We start from the raw sequence: 23,336 nt of genomic DNA, 5'->3' as shown, positions 1-23,336 counted from the left end.
GACTGCTATGCAATACTGGATTATTTCTCTTCAGGAGTTTTGACCGATAAGGATTTTTATGGTCTGAATAAAAAAAAACCAAAAAAACATAATTGGGTTTAGTGACGTCATTCTATGAGACCAGGTTGAAAATATTGATTTTTCCCACCTCTAGTGTTTCTGTGCTCAATTCTGTGCCTATTGGTAAGAAAAAAATCCCAAATTAGATCTCTTTAATATACCTCAATTGTTTCTCCTAGACAGCAGAGAGACTAAATGAAGAGCCCTGTAATCTCACTTGTACATTGGTAGAAAAGTTCTCCTGTGCTTTTGATATGACCAGCTGAGTCTTAAACGCCCAGAGGCCCTGGCAATTGGCACAACCTTTTTTTATGTGGTCTTTAAAAGTTATTTCAGTCGTGAGAAAGCACTCTTCTCAGCCCCTGCTCTTGCAGTGTCATGGTACTTTTACATGACAAAGGCCTAGAGAGCTGGAAGTGCTGTCTCAGGGCTCTCTGAGGTCTCTTAGCTGTTCTTCATGCCCTTAGCCCCAGCGACCTCTCCCAGAGACCGGCCCTGATCTGCTTTCACAAATGAGTAGATCCATATGCAGTGAAACTGTTTTTATACCCCACAGTGAATGTTCCATGAGAGTGGTGTAGACAATTATAGGTTGCATATTCCACTGCATGATGGGTTTTCTGTGAACCAATGCCTCATTGAGAACTTCTTAAGTACTGAGTTTATTGCTCAGGAGACTCAGCTTTGTCTCAGATATTTCTGCTAAAATGACTTGGGAGACACAACTGAGACATTTGATGACATACATTAAGAATATAGAGCTATAAAATGAATGTGGATAGCATAGATCATTTAGATTTGACTAGAATGATTTGATGCTATCTTATGACATCAAAATAGTGATTGGGATGTTTAGGTTTAAGGTTTAGGCTAGTGAGGGAGGGATTGTTGATTTAAAACTCGATAGAGCATTAACCTTAAAAACCTCTTCTGTTTGGGAGGAAATTCACCTCATTTTATCTTGTGACTGCCATGATGTGAGACACATCATGAACCTCGTGATGTCATTCTGCAAAAACATTACCACAGTCATGTCATTTTTTTTATGATGATAGACAGCATGGAAGAGCTGCTCTTTTCTATTTAACATAAGTGGATGGTGATTTATACTGCCAAGCTCCTAAATGCACAGGAAAGCACCGTAAAAGTGTCCTAAAAGTTGTCCCAAGGACTCATGCACTATATTATGAGTTTTCTGAAGCCATATGAGAATAATATTGAAGGTGTTATTCACTGATAATCTCTCAAATCTCATTGTAGCCTGATTCATTCCTAAAAATGAAAATTATTTCATCATTTACTCACCCTCATGCCATCCCAGATGGGTTTGACTTTCTTTCTTCTGCAGAACACAAATGACGATTTTTAGAAGACTATCTCAGCTCTGTAGTTCCAAAAAAAAATGCAAGTCAATGGAGTCCACAACTTTGAAGCCCTGGAAAACACATAAAGTCTGCATAAAGGTAATCAGTGGTTTAATCCACGTCTTCTGAGCCAATGGTATCGCTTTGGGTGAGAAACGGATTCATATTAAAGGCCTTTTTCACTATAAATCTATAAATAAAAGTAAATGACTTAGAGGTTGCGTTATTTTACATAATAGGTTATTCTACACATTATAGCATGTAACTGAAGAGGAAGTTCATATAACCTTTGTTTAAAATGTTATGGCCTACTTGCACTGAGCCTCGTGATATGCTTCCGCTTTGAAATAAAGTGGCTTGCTTGTTTCCGGGTTATATGCATTTACAATGCGCCATAGTTTCCTAGTTCCCGAAACTCCACTTAAAACGAGTTTTTGGCAGAAGATTTTAAAGTAGGAATATTCTGAACATTACTATGCACAGCATCTTCAAAAGTCAGTAAATAAGGTTTAAAACTGCATTTACAGTATGCTATCTTTTTGTGGCCGTGCTTGGATGCAATGTGGTTTTCCCCAAACACGCCAAAGAGTGGGTGGTCAAAAATAATTTTGAACCAACCACACGAAATTCAGGGATGGTCTGGTTCAGAAAGTTCAGCAGCAGCGCAAGGACCCGACTGTTCTTTTCAAGGACCAGTCCTCTTGTTTGGCTCTTCCCCAACTACTATCCAACATCACACATGATCAGAAACCAGACAAGGAAGAAGCAATTTAAAGATTTAGCAAGTAAAATACTTTGAGTAATACCAAAAGCATTAATTAATTCTCAAAACTGTAATTTTAATTAATAAAAAAATAAAAAAATAAATAAATAATTTAAAAAAAGAATATATATATATATATATTTTTTTTTTTATTTTTATTTTTTTACTTTGGTATGTCTTTTCTTATTGGTGGAACAGCGCCGTAGAAAAAAATATAGTAACCAAAATATTTTTCACTTTTTTATTTTGATATGTCTTTGCCTCTTATCGGTCATCTGAAAATTAGTGCTGTCAGTCGATTAGATTTTTAATTGTGATTAATTGCATAATTTTTCATAGGTAATCGTGGTTAATCAGATTTTGAAAGTGCTGCAGTTTTACTTAATATATGCACACTTCTTTTCCTGTCAAAAATGCACTAACTTCTTTCTCAGGAAAGAAAACAAAACAATATAATGCTTTAATAAATTCTCCAAACAAAGCCTTCCACAGTATAAAGATAGAAATGCTCTAAAATATCAACAATGAACACGTTGTTGCATCTATTTGCACTCTTTTTCAGTTGTTTTTCTATGTAAACAACGAATGTCTTTAACCATTGCACTGTTTATTACTGTTTGATCAGTGTCTCGCGCAGGAGCGGTGTATTTTTTTGACTCTATGTCAGGATAAAAAGAACATTAACTTTTTAAAAGCTGTCTGGAGACACCTGCGTTCGTCCTATTCATTGCATTGTGTTTAGATATTTTTCGTGCAAGAACACGTTCAGCCTGAGTGCCCTCAGTCTGCTGCAGCCTCCTCAGCATGAATACTCAATGCCAATGCAGGTAAAGGTATAAATTTCACCCTTTCTTGCTGCCTGTCCTGATGATGATTAATTATCCCTAATCACTATATACAAAGCTTGCTTTCTGGAGGACAGTGTCATACTAGACACCTGCAAGGCAAACTAAATCTTGTGTCAGTTCAATAGATCCCATTTTAAAACAGCGATAACTGCCTGTGTGAATTATATTAGCTTTTCTCGACTGGGTTCTTGCAGTCTGGCTATGATGTAATTTTACATAATAATCTAATATAGAGTGCAATTGAGACTCTAAGCTAAAGGGCTAAAGATAAAGAAAGTACCTAGAACTAATAAATGTAATATAGTTTCAACATGACGTCTAGATGGTCCATTAAATAAATGAACCTCACAAAATAATAATAATATTAATAATAATAATGGTTTTAGGACCATTAAAGAAATAGTTCTCCTAAAAGTGGAAATTCTCTCATCATTTACTCACCCTCATGCCATCCCAGATGTGTATGACTTTCTTTCTTCTGATGAACACAAATGACGATTTTTAGAAGAACACTTCAGCTCTGGAGGTCCATCCAATACAAGTGAATGGGTATCACTTTTGAAGCTCTAAAAAGCACATAAAGGCAGCATAGAAGTAATCCGTAAAACTTCAATTGTTATACCATAGCGATATGATAGGTGTGGGTGAAAATGTAAGTTATATTTAAGTCCTTTTTTGACTATAAATTATCCTCCCTGCCCAGTAGGTGGCGATATGCACAAAGAATGCAAATTGCCAAAACCAAAAGATGAAAAGTGAAAGTGAAAGTGGAGATTGATAATAAAAAAAAGTGCTTAAACATTGATCTGTTTCTCATCTACACCTGTCATATCACTTCTGAAGACATAGATTTTAACCAATGGAGATTATTTTTAAGCTGCCTTTATGTGCTTTTTTGACCTTCAAACTTCTGGCCACCATTCATTTGCATTGTATGGACCTAAAGAGCTGAGATATTCTTTTAAAATTCTTTGTTTGTGTTCTGCAGAAGAAAGAAAGTCATACACATCTGGGATGGCATGAGGGTGAGTAAATGATTTGAGAGTGGTGATTTCATTTTTGGGTGAACTATCCCTTTAAGAGGACAGGAAAGTGTGAGAGAGAGCACAGCAAGAAAATAACTCAACAGATGTTGCAAGAAGCAACTAAATTAAGTTAGTGAGTCACACTTTTATGCAATTTCTAAGTGAGACTTTACAGCAGCTAAAACAATATTTTGAGAGGTGATAGATTAAAACTAGATATTAAAAGCAGGACAAAGATGGCAAAATGAAACTGAGAGAGAAAGACATGAGCAGAGAGAGATACTTTTAGCAGACAGACAGATGCCCTGCAGACATGCTGGTGTTGGGTTTAAACTTCTGACTCTCAGAGAATGTGTGCTGCAGAGGGGCTATCTGTGTCCCGCTCCGGCTAGCCAGACCTACGTGTTGTACTCATGTCTGGAGCTGTGATACTTGATCCCAGAACTCCCATCCAGAACAAGGCCTTAAGAATCTCAACTTGAATCTGCCCCAGATTCAGCTCTCAGCATATAGTCTCGTTGTATGTTCTGGGTTTAAATCTAAATATTCATGTTAGTGAGATTTTCTTGATTTCTTGATAGTACTTTTCACACTATGCTTAATCGTGGATCTTTAAAAAAAATTAAAAATGTTGAACAGTGGATGGCAAATTCCTTAACTGTAGTGATAGAGAGATGTTATTTATTTAGCTTAGGAAGACTTAGAGACCATATGAATAGACTGATCACACTGTGAATTCGGCAGCAGTAGGTCAAATGCTCTTAGCTGAAAAAGGGCTGTGCTTACCAAAATTCGAACCACTGCCCCCAGTGGCCGAAGCTGGCAGTGTTGTTGAACGTATTGTGTAGTATGGAAAATGAACTTAGTCCCCAATATGGGTAATGAATAATAACTCACCAAACACTCTTTCTATCACAAATGGATCTACAGAATGTCAATATTGTGTAAAATTTGCAAAATATTTTCAAGACAATCAGAAAATAATAGAATTAAAATGTATTTTGTTATATTTTGATGTTTTATATTTCATATATCAAAGAAATAATGCAACAAATCAGGATAAATAGAAAAGGAATCATTATTTTCACGATTTCATGAGACACAACTGCCATTTTTTTGTTATATAGCTATTTATAATCCTTTAATCAGTATATGTTGAATTATTGTTATATGATGGCCTTTCTTAGCAAATATTTTTATATGAGATTGATTGCTATTAATCTGCTTTATATCACAATATTTTTGAACTATTGACATATTTGAAAAAACAAACAAACAAACAAACAAACAAACAAACAAACAAACAAACAAACCCCCCCAAAAATGCATATGATCATTCATATATATATACAGGGCTATATATACACCATCAGCTGGGGGGCACCAATTTATATATATATATATATATATATAATGTGTGTCACTTCGCTTGTGTTTGTGTCGTTCTAAACTAACTAAGTGTAAGAGAAGTGCATATGTGTTAAGAGCCATCTGTCTCTTTACATTTAATTTTGTGACATTACATATTTTAGCCAGTAGGTGGAGGCAAAATTCTTTTTTGTGTGTAATATGAGCCAGTTAGGTGACATGAAGTGAGTCAGCGTCACTTCGGAGAAATACCCCCACTTCGACCACTATTATTCCACTGAGAAAGCTGCTCTTCAGAAAGCTGACAGCATCTCTACTTGGGTGTGGCAACAGGTGATCGCACGCTCAGTCTTTCTTTCTCTCTCACACACACACACACACACACACACACACACACACACACACACACACACACACACACACACACACACACACACACACACACACACACACACACACACACACACACACACACATCGTTGTTTATCCAGTTAAAACAGCCAAAGCCATGATACCAGTTCCAAAGTGACATTTTTGAATTACTATTGAAGGTTTGGACGCATCATTTGGTTTGAACCAGCAACGGCAGATTCTGATCCGTCACATAAGAAAGTAGTTCCATGCACAAATGCGTTTCTTATGACCGTACTCAGTTTTTCCTCATTTTTACAAATGTACTTTTTCATTGAACTGTTGTATTTAAGCAACATCACACTCGCCATTGTGCTATTTGGCCCTATATCAGCACTGCTGTAATTACCTACGCAGCCGAATCACAGCAGTGCTGATGTAGGTCCATATCGCACTCTTGCTCGATTGATAATACTTAAATATATATATATATATATATAATTTTAATATTTATAATTTATAATATATTCTTTTATTCTTGCACTCTATGGCATGCTAGTTTGATTTAGATGTGTGTATACTCAAGCACACTGCCTGTTTGTTTGGCTCTCAGGGGCGGTCAAGGCTGCTGTGTCTAAGTTAGTCAGTGTTTTGAGAATCGAAGAGACTCTCTAATCAGTTAAATTTAAATTATTATCATATTTATTCCATTTTATGTGATAAGTTTTAGCACCTGCTTGCCTTGTTTCAGTTTTAAAGGGATTTTTTGGCATGACAAATAGTTGTAAACCTGCCAACCAAGCAAAACAACCTACATACTATAAGAAAAAATATATAAATACAGCGTATACTTGAAAAATAAAGTAAATAGGATCATTTTAAGGAATTAAAATTAAGTTAAACAAAGGAAAAAACAAAATAGAACTAATGAAGAACAATAAGACTAAAAGATATAATGCATTAGACAAACGTTTTGCTGCTATCACACAGCAGTCCTTGTGTAAACTTAATAAGAAGTGCAGTTTTTCATTGTTTGTTAAATTATCAAACGTGCTGTGTATGTTTAATTGTTTGGTAAATTGATAATTGTAGTTTGATTAGTGTGTTATGCGATTAGTTCCTAATGTGAATATACAGTGTATTCCCTGAGATCTGGTGATTTTAGTTATATTGAGGTTGACTGTCAGGGGTCTGACAGTATTACTCTAGCAGGTCCAGGTTCTTCTGTAGACCAAATCTACCTAATCTAAATGTAATTTCTTCCCAATCTCTGCTCAAGACATTGTGAGTCGTGATGAAGTCTAAGAGTCTTGAATTTGTTGTACTACAAAATAACTTCCCCAGTTTGCTCCTCACACAAATGCCTCTGTAATTAAATGTATCTCCATTTTTAGAGAAGGGTGTTACCATCCTTGATTCTAGATATCATGGAAGTAAACTAAACTCACATTGTAATAGTTTTAGAATGGTGTGTTTAAACATTTCTTATTGACCTTTCTCAGCCCCGCCCTGTTTCAGCACTACGGAGAATTAAAAATGTTGTCATCTAACTTCCTGTTTGTATTGAAGCTACTGAGAATAATAGATCTAAATGGATTACGTGTGGGAGCACAGAAAGTATTTTTCACCAAGAGGCGATGGTGTGAGTCTACAGCACCCCTTTACTATGTAAAAATGAAAGTGAAGTGTTCTTTCTGTCACTGTACAAATTTGTTTTCTGACACTCACAAAGGTAAATTGCCTTTATCACGTACATTGTGCCTCAAACTTCATATCTTGTAAATAATAATAAAACATATTTCTCATTAAACGTCATATGGGAAAGTATATATATATATATATACAGGTATATATATACTATTTCCTTTTGATATATTTATACCCGTATGTCCAGGGGAGTGGCATGCAAATTCCAGGACGTTTTCAGCCCATCTGTATATGTTTGTTTAAACTCATACTAAATGAAGATGAAGACAAGGTGAAGTTTTTTCTCATTTTAAATGAGCAGAATTATTCTGGGCAAAGAGAGCATTTTTTTAAACTAGCGGGACAGATAAACATTGCTACAATGCCATAATTACTCAAAAGATTACAATGAGTGTAAATTTGAAAGAAAGGCGATATTGTTTTGAGTCATTCAAATACTGGAGGTGTGGCTGTACCCTTTAGAGGACATTTCAAACCCAAATCCTATGAGGTGGAGCAAATTATAGATGGACAATTGTTAGTAGTGAGAGCAAGGTTTGAAATATTTTTTTTTTTTTTACTTGTAATTATAAATGTATATGCACTTAAGTCTGAAAATTTGTTTTTTTGGAGGTGATTTTAACTGCACTGCAATGATAAAACTGATAGAAAGCATGTGGAACCACATATCGCATCCAAGCAAGCTATGACTCATTTTTGCACGTGATTTATGTGATATTTGGAGGAATGTTCATCAAGTTCAAAGAAAGTTCACATGGGTAGAAAAGAGAGAAAATATCAGTTTTATGACTATGTAAGACAAATGTTATTACACATCATGTCAGCATTGTAAAAGCATGTGTTTAAAGACCTATATGTTTCTCAGACCATTGCTTAGACGCCTAAAAGTGCATATCGGCAATTTAAGAGTTAATTTTCTGTTAGCGTTAGGTTTAGGGTGCAGGTTAGGGTTAGTTTATAATAATTATAGTTGACTGGGAAAACAATGGAAGTCTGTGGTATGTCCTCATTTAGATCGCTGAGCAAATGTGTGTGTGTGTGTGTGTGTGTGTGTGTGTGTGTGTGTGTGTGTGTGTGTGCTCTTGAGTACAGCAATGTTCACTCCATTTACTACATCAGTGGTTTTCAACTGGTTTTTAGATACATTTTTTACTGTGGGCATCAAGTGACGACCCAACACTGCACCAAAATGTTCACAATTAGACATGCAGAAAAGTGTTACACCAGAACTGTATATGAAAATGATTACACTTAATGAAGCCCTGAGAAATCAAACTGTGAGATATTCCTTTCCCTGGAAAGTTGAACAGATTTTTTGAACCTCCTGTGCCACTATAAAATTCCCTGATAACCTTTGGCTCACCTTTGGCATGAGCCGTCCAGGAATGCTGAATGGACATGAGGTGGGTTTTCATAGCTGTCAGCTAAACAAATATGTGATAAAAGCAAGGAACAGACACCAAGATCTCGCCGTGAAACAGCCCTGTTAATAGATGATCTTGACCAGAAACTTTTACAAATATATTAGTGTATGCAAAAATTCTCTATACATTTTCATACATGTACAGCACCTTCAAGTAGAGAGGAAAATTGAGTCATTTACATATTTAAAGGAACAGTTCTCCAACTTTCTTCCATGGAAAACAAAAAAGAAAAATGTTGATGAGTGAACTAGCCACTGCCATTTAATGAAATTTAAAGGGGACTGAGGCTGTCAAGCTCCAATAAGACAAAAAAAAAAAAAGCACCAAAAGTAGTCAGTACAACTCATGAGCTTCTATAATAGTTTTATGCCATGAATACTGTATACAGAAATGTAAATGTTATTCATTGAAAACCTTATCCTCTACTCTAGGTCTCAAATCCTATAGAATAAAGTTCTGATGTATGGCTAAATGTTGTTGTGCTATGCAAAATGGGAAGTGGCTATAAGAAAATGGCTAAAGCATTGAAAATACCCATTTACACAGTCACGGACTGTCAACTGGAATCAACTGTAAATGTTACGAATTGGCCTGGAAGAGGATAGTGTATAGAGGGTGTGTATAGATTGTCTACACACACGGTTAGAGTGGCCAAAAATTCTCCAAGGATCAAAGCTGGAGAATTGCAGAAATTAGTTGAGTCTCGGGGTCAGAAAGTCTCCAAAACTACAATCAGACGTCACCTACATCACAAGTTGTTTGGGAGGGTTTCAAGATAAAAGTCTCTGCACTCATCCAACAACAAACTCAGGCATCTTCAGTTAGCCAGACACTACTGGAACTTCAAATGGGACCGGGTTCTATGGTCAGATAAAACAAAAATAGAGCTTTTTGGAAGCAAACACCACAGATTGGTGCACACAGTAAGCAAGCCATATGGAAAAGTACCCCATGCCCACGGTTAAATATGGTGGTGGAACTTTAATGTTGTGGGGCTGTTATAGGTCCTGGACATCTTGTTCGGATTCATGGCATCATGGACTCTATCAAATACCAACAGATACAAAATCAAAACCTGACTGCTTCTGCCAGAAAGCCTAAATTGGACACTGGTCGCATCTTCCAGCTGGACAATGATCCAAAACAAACATAAAAAATTGTTCACCGACCACAAAATCAAGGTTCTGCCATGGCCATCCCAGTCTCCTGACCTGAACCCCATAGAAAACCTGTGGGATGAACTGAAGAGGAGAGTCCACCAGTATGGACCTCTGTATTTGGAGGATCTGGAGAGATTCTGTATGGAGGTCTCAGATCACTCGCCATGTGTTCTCAACCTCATTAGGCATTATAAGAGAAGACTCATAGCTGTTATCTTGACTAAGGGAGGTTGCACAAAGTATTCAATAAAAGTGTGCCAATAATTGTATGCACATATATTAAAAAAAAAAAAATGTTCTTGCAATTGTTTGAAATCCATTTGAGGATAGATTATTGTGAATATATTGAATGAAAGATGAAAAGGACAAACACTGAAGACATATCATTTTCACAGCCTTCTTTGCTCATATTTACCAAGGGTGCCAATATGTTTGGCAACATCTATATATACATATATATCAGAGCTGTCAAAGTTAATGCGTTAACACACACTATTAATTGAAAATAAATGTGTAATCACTATTAACTCATTTACAGTTAATAAAGCATAAACCAGCATTAAAAACTGCTCGGAGTCATTACATTGACACACACACGCAACAGCTGCGTCAGTGATCCAATGATGGGGAAAGGACCTCTTAAGAAGCACGCCACGATACGTTGTTTGCAAGCAATTTTTATTTGGAGTTCAAAGCGGGGATTGACGCTGGCGTTGATGCCTTGATGCAAATTTTGAAGGTGGCTGAACGTGGATAGCCACAGTCAGCCAGCTGATTAATATTGTAGAGGATTAGAGTTAAAGAGATTTAATGACCATTCCAATGAATATACAACCTATGGGGAGACTAGTTCTTTCAGTTAGTCAAACTCCCACTTAGACTTTGGGAAATGTTTAATGTTACTTGAATTTGTGACATTTCAGTGCATTTTAGTGCAGCTTTAAACTAGAAGGCATTGTTTGGAAGTAGTTAATAAAGCATTATTGTTACATATTGTTTTGTTTTCTTTCCTGAGAATATACTAATGTATATTGTAGTGCTGTCAGTAAATTAAAAATTAATCACATCATTTTTCAAAGTTAATTGCGATGAATTGCAGATTATGTAAAGTGCAGGAATTTTACTCTATATACTTATTTTCATGTCAAAATGCATTAATTTCTAATTTCCTTCTTAGAAAAAAACAAAACAAAATACATATGAAACAATATAATGCTTTATTAAATTGATCAAACAAAGTATTCCACATTATAAAGATAGAAATGGACAAAAATAACACCAGTTCAAGTAACATTAAACATTTCACAAAGTCTTAGTGGGAGTTTAACTAATTGAAAGAACTAGTCCCGCATAGGTTGCATATTCATTGCAATGAAAATTTTATCTTTTAATCTGTCATACTCCAAAATATTAATCAGCCAGCAGACCCTGGCTATCCAATTTTCTATAGCAATCATGAAGCTGCGTTCGTGATTTGTATCAGGTTGTCAGGTGCCAGCCTTTCAGCTAGTGTTTATACTGGTTTATGTTGTATTAATGGTAAATGCATTAATCGTCATTAAGAAAAACCTTTTTTAATTAATTGCATGCATCAACATGTTAATTTTGACAGCTCTAATCTATATATATATATATATATATATATATATAATAGTTCAGCCTGCATACGATGGTCCTATATGGTCTGCAACCTAAAATCAGTAACCCCAGGTTTAACCTTACAACACTAGGGTTGTAATGTGACTAAATACCTCTTAATCTTTACCAAGCCAAAAATAGTTTTTGCCATCTTTAGCTTTTCAATGGGAAACCGTCTACTGTGAAGGTCACAGCATTCCCTTTTGAGGGACATTTTACTTTTTGCTGTGAGATAACGGCTCCACCACTGGACCTCCCTGATGTTCCAACTATAATAATCCTTTATGCAGCTATTTTATCAGATGTGTCTGCAGGGAAAAACACACTGAGAGTTGCCAAGGCCAAATGAGTATGAGTCAAATATTGGACAAGTCTCGCTGTGAGTGTCACACGGACATAGTCCCTGACAGGAAGGTAGACTTAAGATTCTTATCAATGATTTTAAAGAACGCTAGGCTTTTATCCTGCCAACTGCCCGGCTACAGCTGTTTATTAACAAAAACGTAATTCTGAGAAATTTCTGAATGTGTACAGAAGAGATCGTTGTTAAAGAGAGCAGTATGAATTTCCATGCCAGAAGAGTCACACTACCAGCTATTACACCTCTCTGCTTACAAAAAAGGGTAGGATCATTTATCATTTGCATCTACATTTTTACCAAATGTTATGTTAATCGGTAATAGGTAATTGCTTGACCAGCATGAATGTAAAGACACTGTATATTCCCATTGTAGAATTTTTATTTTTTTTTTGCTTTATTTTATTCACTAAAATCTTACCCCTCTGCAACTATGAAGAAAAAAATATGGTACACAAGATTAATTTACAAACAATAGTTTATTTTAAACCAGGACAACAGAAGTCAACACATGTTTGTCTTAAATAATTAATATAAGTAATGATAATGTAATTAATTTGACTTAAAATGATTATTAATAACATATGATTAATTTAGAGTTTGGCATTAATATGAAAATTATTACTGGTATAAACTGTTATAAAATATGTATAAATATCTAAACTTTGTATTTCAGTCATGAAAACTCTTGGAAAGATTTAGCATGTTTAAGTTGGTATGGAATTGTTAGGACATTGGTCTTGGCAGACTAGATCTGTTACGCTACGGAGACTTGTGACTGCTAAAACATGCACAGACACACTGAGTTAAGCATGTGGACATGCTGCTGCACAATTAGACAAACACAAGACATGCTGCATCAAGCATGTATGACATGCTGCTGCACAATTAGACATAAATACAATTCCTATGTCGCAGAGCTAGACAGGTGAAGCTGGGGAGGAGGAGGGTTTCAGAGAAAACTCTTGCAGCACGCTGTAGTGAAATCGGTTTACGTGCAAACTGAGTAAATATAAATGTTAGGCAAAGAGAGTGTACGTAAGTTGATTGGCTACCTGATTACACGTCAAAGGACCTATTAGCTTACACCATGTGAGATGATTAGCTTGACATTACATGTGAGCAAACTGATTGGCTAACAGGCAGCTTGCGCCATTCAGAGTTTCATGCCTGAAATTAGTCATAAATGCTTAGTCATTGGCTTGGCTTAAACTGTGTATGTGTAATAATAATAATAATGATACTTTTATGGATATGTGTATATTAGAGGCAGTGCATTTGTAAATAGTGCTTATGAAAGTTTATTTATTCTTTTTTTTTTGCTAACTAACCCAAAATCAAGTGTGCCAACCAACGACAAAATCAATGTGCCAACCAAACCCACTAACAATCTTTTTTTTGTTATTGATGTTAGTCAGCTAGCATACCTTATCACAGACTTGCAAATCTTACATCAAAATATAACACATATCCATCACTACTAATTAAAATGTCCTAAAGGAATTAATCAGTTTTGTAGTATTGAATGTGAACATTTAGATGTTATACTTTTGTGAAATTAATTACAAAATGACCAGAAATTAACTGTGTGCCAGTCAACGAAATGTAGGGGGGCTACATTTCTTTGCAAAACATTTTTTTAATTGATTATAAGATTTTTAAACTGTAAATGTTTTGTTTGTTTGTTTGGTCACTACATAATTTATATACTTCTATTTCTGTTACTTCATAGTTTTTATGGCTTTACTAATATCCTATTATATGAAAAATACTGTAGTAATATATATATATATATATATATATATATATATATATATATATATATATATATATATATATATATATATATATTCTTAAATGTGATTAATTTCATAAATATTTTTTTAAGAATTTGTATTTTTTGAAAGAGTGGAGGGGAGGTTGCTTGAATATGAGAAGTAATCATTCTAATAAATTGCTTCTGGCGAAGGTACAAACAGGAGATGCTACTTTTATATGTGCAAGCCCAGATAACATCATAGTATAAAAGATAAGGGTATATCATAATATAATGTAGTAAAAAGAATGATTGTATGAGTAGGTGACAATGGCTTATTCTTCAGATGACACCAATATTCTTAGCTATTTTTGATTCAATCAGAGAATAATGATTTTACCAACCAAAGATCATCTATGATTATTCGAAGAAATTTAGTGCAATGAACCCATATCCTAGGTCATCAGCAAATAGAGTAAGGAATACATTTTTTGGAGTACAGATAATGATCGTTAGCATGTATTAAAAAGAGCAGGGGTCCTAATACTGATCCTTGTGGAATGCCACATTCAGTTCAGAAAGGGAATTATTATGATACACTTTTCTAGAAAGGTATAGCTTCTGAAACATTCCAGCTCCACACTCCAACATTTCCCAATATTTTACAGTTTTTTTGGAGCAAGGGATGGACAAACCTGGACAAAATAAACATTTAACTCATGGTCTATTGCTCATTCGTGTACTTAGAAAAGCCCTTATAATAAGTCTACCTCAGTTAGATTGACGAATTCTGTAGCAAAATGTATTGTTGTTGACTGTAGTCAATTATATGGATCACTGGTATGGAAACAATAATTATTTACATATGATTTATTATTTAATTAACCATTATAGATTTAATAATTTTTATATGGGGGGCTTTCTCTGCAAATAAACATATATATGATTAGCTACGATTAATCGATTTAATAACCAGCAAATTTGAGTCGATTGACAGCCCTTATTTACATCTTTATTAGTTGCGGAATTGACATTAGGGTCAATACTGGATAGCTGAGCAAGATTACATGTTATAATGAAAGGGGGATAATCTGATCCTATCCGCCAGTCCAGAGTTAGATAAGTGGGGAGATGAAAATAATTGGGACGATCATACTGACAACAGGGCGCACGATAAGCTGGTCATATTTGAGATATGCAACATTTCCCTTTCAGCAAGCTTCCTGAAGTTGTGGCAGTAGCTCTCATCTTTTTTTGTCATACTGTTACAAAAGCCTAATACAACATAAACCAACACAAATTTGAAAATCTCCTCTTTATATTTGAATCACAGGATTTTATCTATTCAATTGCATTTATTTTTAAATGATTTCACTGTCTATGAGGATGAATTCACTAAATAGTTTCGGCACTTTTGCACATGGTAGTTCTCAGAACTGACTCTGTGCAGAATTGAGTACACTGTAGACAGTAATTTGTTTAAACTGGCAGGGAATATGCTCACCGCAGTTATAATCATAGCATATATGTATATATGATATAGTCTTTTTTGTGGGGGAACATATAATATTGTTCATATATTCATTTCTAAGCCAAGTTATATACATTACCAATGCAATTATGTTCATTTAATTTTATATTGATTTAATTTAACAGCGGTCACTCGTGTTGTCTCAAATTGTTAACCCTCATTGACCTACAAATGCAAAGTGGTGCAGACAGAAAAATGTTTCTACCAATCAAAGGAATATTTCAGGTTAAATAAAAGTTAAGCTTAATCGACAGCATTTGTGGCATAATGTTAATTAACATAAACATTTATTTAGAATTTTTTTGATTATTGGTTACAGTGAGCCTTTTACAATGGAAGTGAATGGGGCCAATCTCTAAACGTTACAATACTCACTTTTTCAAAATTATAGCCACGAGATGTAAACAATAGTGTTTACTTGTTTTTAGTGTGATAAAATTGCTTACTAACCTTTTCTGTGTAAAGTTTTAAACTTGGTTACCATGACAACATAATGCAGTGAACACTAAAACCCTAAAATTATCTGAAAAATGATGATTAAAACAACTTTAACGCTTAAATAATACACAGGCTCTAATAGAAGAATGAATGTAAATGCTTTTATAATATTATTAGCCTTTTAACCCTCAAAAAAATTGCTCAATTCACGTCTATTGTAAGTGCCTCACTGTAATTTCGATTTTTGCTTTTTAAAGAAAATGCGGGACGTATCAAAATAATTTTTTGTGATAATCAAAATGATGCCTCAGATGCTGCCGATTGAGCTTAACTTGTTCTGAACCCTGAACAGTCTTTTAATTTAGTGTTCAAAGTCACATATTCTGACAAGATACAATTTTTGATAAACAACATATAAATCTGAAATCTTCCATTATAGTATACAAGATGTTTTAACAGTACCTTGTACTATAATTTTAATTATTATTATTATTATTATTATTATCGTAGAGCTTTTTAAAGTATGATATAAGTGCAATACTTTACACATCCTTATGATGCCATCAGCCAATCACTGTTGTCAGGCATCTTCAGAGTGGTCATTAGTCATGTGGCATTAATTGCATGGATAGATTTAATGTAAGGTAGATGTGAAGCTCAGTGTTTTTGATAAAACTGCAGCTGTGAGAAAGAAGTTCAAGGTTCATCAGTCTGGTGAACTGCTCTTTGCGTTCCCGTCCTTGAGCCATAGAGTCTTGTGCTGCTTTAAACCCATGCCGAAATGATGAGCAAGATGAGCCCATATGAGCGCCAACACAAAATCATAATTATCAGTGTGAATACAGTAAACCCAGCCTTTCTAAGTCAAAAACAGAACTTTGTTTATAATAACTCCAATAGTTGAACTACTTTAATAGTTCTTAGTGTAGGAAAATTCCTTTTTACAAAATGAATCTACAGGGCAAGTTGCATGACTGGGTGCACTAGCGGTGTTGATGCTGCACTACGCAGAACAGAAGTCATTGTAAAAACTTTGCAGTCAGCCTTGATTAATTTATTCAGTGTAAAAAGAGTCCAATTACAAGAGATTATCGAGATAAAGCAAGTAGTATTTGGCCGTTTATGCTATCTAAACCTGGCAGCGCTCATGAACACAATTCATTATTTAAAATAATTTGCTTAAAAAAACATTTAAACCTTACAACGGAAATATACAGACAATATACAGATATGAAATATAGGGTGCGCTCTTATGCAGGAAAGCACTCAGACCATAGACATCAAGTCTATTTTAGATCGCATCCATGTTCCCCACTGTTTTGTAGAATATCTTGGCCTCTGAGTGGACTAGAAGCTCAATCTAGGTATCGTTGGAAAGCTGAAATCCTTATTTCAAATGATATATAACGTTTCCTCATTAATAGTTGGTAACATTTTGCAGATGATTTGTTTATCATGCTTTGTCTGCTTTACAGCCTAAGGTAAGAGCTGATATAGCAGTGATCGGAGGAGCCTAGAGATTAATTATCATTCAAACAGTGATTTTAGGGCAATGAAATAAACATTACATTCCTGAGAATGAGAGCTTTCATTTGATATATGACTTGTATTTTTAAATACTATGTGAAAGAATTTTATATTCGTTCACATATTTCTACATCATCTCATGGTGGCGCTTATTTGCGACGCGAATGTTGTATTTATGTAACATGCACGCAAAAGTGATGGTATTTTATGAAAGGTTCAGAAATGGTACAACATATGAGTGACCTATTTATCCGAGAACTTTTACAGTTTAAGCATAAACTTAGTGCACGCTTTCTGGCCCCGCCCACTGACTTGCTGTCGGTTCCATAGAGTTTTAATTACATTTAAAAAATGCATTGCCCTGATTTCATATCACATGTCCTATTCTACCATGCTGTAATGGGGATTCTTTAACTTTAAAATCGATTTCTCATTTACCAGTAGGGACTGTTTACATTTACTCTGATTAGGATGCAGTAAGAATGCTGCTTGTTTAATTGCTTTGACTTAACAGGTTAGGTCTGGTAAACGCTTGTTAGAGAGCTTTATAGCGCCAGTCCTCACAAGGGTTTTCCTTCCTTCTCCTCTCTGCCTTTTTGTGTCTTGTAGGTCTCTCTTACTGATTAAACACTAGATCGTTTACCTCATTTAGAGATGATGTCACTGTGGGAGGCTTTGATTGGCTGAAAGGGTTGCTAACCCCAGCCCTGCTGGGGAGCACTGACCTCCTTTTCCTTGCTGAAAGAGGGCTGCCGTGTCCTCCCAACCAATCTGACTTTCAGACACACACACACACACGCGCACACACACACGCACGCACGCACGCACGCACGCACACACACACACACACACACACACACAAAGTGTGATAGTCTAGCTCTCCTGTCTCTCTTGCTGTGTCCCTCAACCCCTATCTGTTGCCCTCTCTATTACATGGCCAGTCCTGTTATGCAGTACCTTTTCAACAATGTCACTTTTTGTTGCAGTTCAAGGAAGTTTTTGTCTAAAAGTGTATACCAGACTTTTAGGAAACATGCTCTGGTCAAGCTCAGGCACTTAAACATGATTATAACTTGAGTGTTTAAACAATGGCATGAAATGAACAGAATGGGAATTACTTTTCGGTCATTGACTCACCCTGGAGTCCTTTTTTTCCTTTTTTGAAGAATCTTGACACCTATTGACAAAGTTACCACATCTGTTAAGCTCCAGAAAGCACAAAAATGCCATTAAAGTACCATAATCATATCCCACGACTCATGTGCTATATATGCCAAGTATTTTTTTGTTATACAATAGCTTTGCGTGAGGAACAGACTGAAATTAAGCCTTTATTCACTGAGAATCTTCTCATCCTCCAAAGCTCTAAAGTCTCGCATGTCCAGTTACGCCACACAAAACAAATGCTAACAAACCTGGTCAATGATGTCAGTGAAGTTTACTTTAATATTTCATAAAATATAATTAGACATATATAATGTGAATATTTATTTGTAGTTGTTGTCATTAGCGCTAAACAACACAAGAACTAATGAGAACTATTTGTATTAAACATGGTCAAAAATGTCAGTTAAAAGTTAATTTAATATTTAGTCCAAAACAGTTTATTAAGACATATGATGTGAACATGAAAATGACATTTTTTAGTACTAAACAACACCAGAACTAACAAGATCTAATGCTATTAAACATGGTCAGAAATGACAGTTAAACTTACTTTAATATTTAGAACAATTTATTAAAGGAAAATTCCAGGTTCAATACAAGTTAAGCTCAATCGACAACATTTGTGGCATAATGTTGATAAACACAAAATATATATATATGCCACAAATGCTGATGATTGAGCTTAACTTGTATTGAACCCGGAATATTCCTTTAACACATACAGTATATAATGTGAACATGAAAATGTTGTTGTTTTTATCTGTATACAATGCAGGTTTCCGCATAATAACATGTCACTCTGCCAGCTTCTCTCACAGTGCTCTTGAATGCGTAATGAACATTACGATTTTCACAAAAATATAACTTACCTTTCATAATGCTCACAGTATCGTATGCCTTCAGAAGACTTGGAATTTGATGCATGAGTCACATGGACTACTTTTATGATACCTTTGCATCCTTTTAAGTCACTATCAATTGCCGATGTATTGTTTTGAATACAAATTTTCTTTTTGTGTTCCACATAAGAAAGAATGTCATACAGGTTTTTTTATTTTTGGGTGAATTGTCCCTTTAAACAGCGGATTCCTAATTGCATGCTCAGATTTATGGAGTGGGGCTTGTCAAGACTGTGTGAAGTAGGTGGGGCAAATCTTGTGACTTTTCCTGCCTCCCTCCCCCTCCTCCGTTGTGTGTGTGTTTGCGGGGGGTTCAGACGGAGCGAGACTCACCCCCACTGGATAAACGGTGGCTGGTGATTGGCCAGAACCATGGGGACATACAGCAGTGGAAGCTGCAACTGAGTGTGCTCTCTCTAATTACCTCGGTCGCAGGGAGAGATGGGTGAGAGAGCTTGCGTTTATATTCTATGTTAATTCAACTCTTGCAAAATGCTGTGTGCTCAGCCCTACATAAGCTGCTCAGCAAGTTCCACATCACAGCCTTGCCTGCCACCAAGCACAGAGGTAAGTTACGCTGAAACACCAATTTACTCATTTCTGCATGTTTTGTGCATAAGAAATGGATGAATTCTGTTAAAAGGGGTATGAATGCTGCTCTATTTCTATGTGGGATTATTTTAGAGCACGTTGAGCTAAAAGCAAAATGAGATCCATACTAAAACGGCACCAAAAGGACTGTGGAATGAAGATTCTAAGGTAATATTAGCATCTACAGCTGATCGGACACTAGGTTTGCAGGATTTGAGGTGTAGCAAGGAACTTCTGCATTCATGAAAGGGTACATTCATGACTTCAGGTCAGCACGCTTGGAGTTTGAATGAACAAGTTGTTGCATACAGTATATAGGGCATGATGTGAAATTTAGTTCAAAGTGTCCCCATGGGATGGTGGAGTTACACTGTATCTAATGATCAGATCCCGGAAGGTAGAATGGCAAGAGCTTATTGCAGTGTGGCAAATTATCTTGTGTTTAAACTGCATGGCATGTTCGGAATGGCATACTAAAATACTGCATTAAACAAAATTGGATGAAAGTACAAAGTGAACATGTTTATTTTCAAAAGGATCATGTACAAAAATGTCTGTCATAGCACCATAAAAGTAGTCCATACAACTGTCTGAAGAATTACGCTAACGATTATCCTGAAAGAAAAAGATCCATCAATAAGAGAATTGCGGCAAACAACCCACAGAACAAGAGCTCTGCAGCGAACCCCCCTTCCATGATGAAGTCTCCTTGCACTCTGAGAGTTCTTTTTATATATATTTCAATTGATTTTAATTCAGTGTGATCACATTAAAAGGTTTTATTTATAGAATTTTATTGTGAATGTTACATGGAGGCTTTAATGAGTAAAACGCACCTCCTTAGCCTAAAACTATAAACTAAACCTAACCAATAGTGTCCTAAAGGCAAATGAGATGTGAACAAATCAGACTTCTTTACCCTAAACCAACACCTAAATCTAACTGATAATGTCCTAAAAGCAAATGAGAGGTGACAAAACAGACATCCTTACCCTAAACCTAACCGATAGTGTCCTAAATGCAAATGAGATGTGAACAAATCAGACATCTTTACCCTAAACCAACTCCTAAACCTAACCGATAGTGTCCTAAAAGCAAATTAGAGGTGAACAAAACAGACATCTTTACCCTAAACCAACACTTTAACCTAACCGATAGTGTCCTAAAAGTAAATGAGAGGTGAACAAATATCCATCCTTACCCTAAACCAACTCCTAAACCTAACCAATAGTGTCCTAAAAGCAAATGAGAGGTGAACAAATATCCATCCTTACCCTAAACCAACTCCTAAACCTAACCGATAGTGTCCTAAAAGCAAATGAGAGGTGAACAAAACAGACATCTTTACCCTAAACCAACACTTTAACCTAACCGATAGTGTCCTAAAAGTAAATGAGAGGTGAACAAATATCCATCCTTACCCTAAACCAACTCCTAAACCTAACCGATAGTGTCCTAAAAGCAAATGAGAGGTGAACAAAACAGACATCTTTACCCTAAACCACACTTTAACCTAACCGATAGTGTCCTAAAAGTAAATGAGAGGTGAACAAATATCCATCCTTACCCTAAACCTAGTGCGGAAAAAGCAAATGTGACATGAAAAGCACATCTTCTGAAGAAACCGTGTCAGTTCATATGACTTTTTCTCAGGTTTCATCTTGCATTTTTAGCTGTCCAAAATCCAAAACTCTATCAGGTGAGCTACCTTAAACCTAAACGATAGTGTCCTAAAAGCAAATGAGAGGTGAACAAAACAGACATCAACACTTAAACCTAACCGATAGTGTCCTAAAAGCAAATGAGAGGTGAACAAAACAGACATCTTTACCCTAAACCAACACCTAAACCTAACCGATAGTGTCCTAAAAGCAAATGAGAGGTGAACAAAACAGACATCTTTACCCTAAACCAACACTTAAACCTAACCGATAGTGTCCTAAAAGCAAATGAGAGGTGAACAAAACAGACATCTTTACCCTAAACCAACACCTAAACCTAACCGATAGTGTCCTAAAAGCAAATGAGAGGTGAACAAAACAGACATCTTTACCCTAAACCAACACTTAAACCTAACCGATAGTGTCCTAAAAGCAAATGAGAGGTGAACAAAACAGACATCTTTACCCTAAACCAACACCTAAACCTAACCGATAGTGTCCTAAAAGCAAATGAGAGGTGAACAAAACAGACATCTTTATCCTAAACCAACACCTAAACCTAACCGATAGTGTCCTAAAAGCAAATGAGAGGTGAACAAATATCCATCCTTACCCTAAACCTAGTGCGGAAAAAGCAAATGTGACATGAAAAGCACATCTTCTGAAGAAACCGTGTCAGTTCATATGACTTTTTCTCACGTTTCATCTTGCATTTTTAGCTGTCCAAAATCCAAAACTCTATCAGGTGAGCTACTGCGCAAGCTAATCACGTTGGAATAAGTGTGTAAATGTAGGTGAGTCTATAATTCAAGTGTTAAATTGTGTTGTTTTTCAAATTATGTGTTGCAGTAAAAGTGTTTCAATATCATAACATAGCACTGTGTGAGTACTAGAGAAACAAATATGTTTTTATAAAGTTGTAGCTGTGATTTGTGTAAAAGTAAAATTAAACGCAAAGTAGTTGTAGCGCCTCTAGAGTTCATTGCAGCAGGGAACTGTGTCCAAACATAGAATGTGACATGTAAAAGTTAGTTTTGCAAAAATTTAGTAATAGTAATTTTCATTCTATAGGTTCTTTTAATTCTATAATGTAATCGCAGTGTTTATGGAATTGTTACGTTCACAGTCTTGTACCTTTGTCTTTTTGTCGATTTTCAATTTTTACTTTGTTTACAAAATGTGTTTACAATCAAATGTTGTGATTCACCTTGGATGTGGTGGGTTTAGTTTATGGCTTAGAACTCTATTATGAAGGATTTTATGAATTCCCTACGAACAATATTATTTGGGAAATTACTTCCTAAATTAAGCTGAAATAGTGGGCGGGCACTGTTGCGTATTCTGCATATTTAAATCAGTGTGCAACTTTTGGTTATGACACATGTGAGAATCAATAGCATCAAAACCTTATTTTTTAAGCCCTTGTGCTGTTCATTTTGTGCTAACACAAAAATGGACTTTACAATGCATATAGATGATCCTACCAATTCTTAAACAATGCTATTTAATTAGCTGACAAATAAGAACTGTTTCATCTCATTATTTGCACATTTGTTTTTACAACTGGTATAACTATAAAAATTATGATACAGTTATATATCGTTGGAAAGGTCTCAATTTGTCAAATGCAAATAGTACATTTGTTTCACTCAGAGACCAAACTTCAGTGAGTTTTAGTAGAATAAATGGGTGTCTTTTTG

At 35.4% G+C, this 23,336-nt stretch overlaps 1 protein-coding gene across 1 annotated transcript in view; it reads left to right on the top strand.

The window, feature by feature from the left end:
• grb14 (growth factor receptor-bound protein 14) overlaps positions 1–23,336 on the top strand; it is an 83,459-nt gene that overhangs the window by 34,641 nt on the left and 25,482 nt on the right. The gene's annotated exons all lie outside the window — the stretch shown is intronic.

The sequence above is a fragment of the Xyrauchen texanus genome, chromosome 14 (genome assembly GCF_025860055.1).
Source record: "Xyrauchen texanus isolate HMW12.3.18 chromosome 14, RBS_HiC_50CHRs, whole genome shotgun sequence".
Taxonomy (NCBI): Eukaryota; Metazoa; Chordata; class Actinopteri; order Cypriniformes; family Catostomidae; genus Xyrauchen; species Xyrauchen texanus.
The sequence above is the reverse complement of the archived record's forward strand: the minus strand, read 5'-3'. Positions and strand labels throughout refer to the sequence as shown.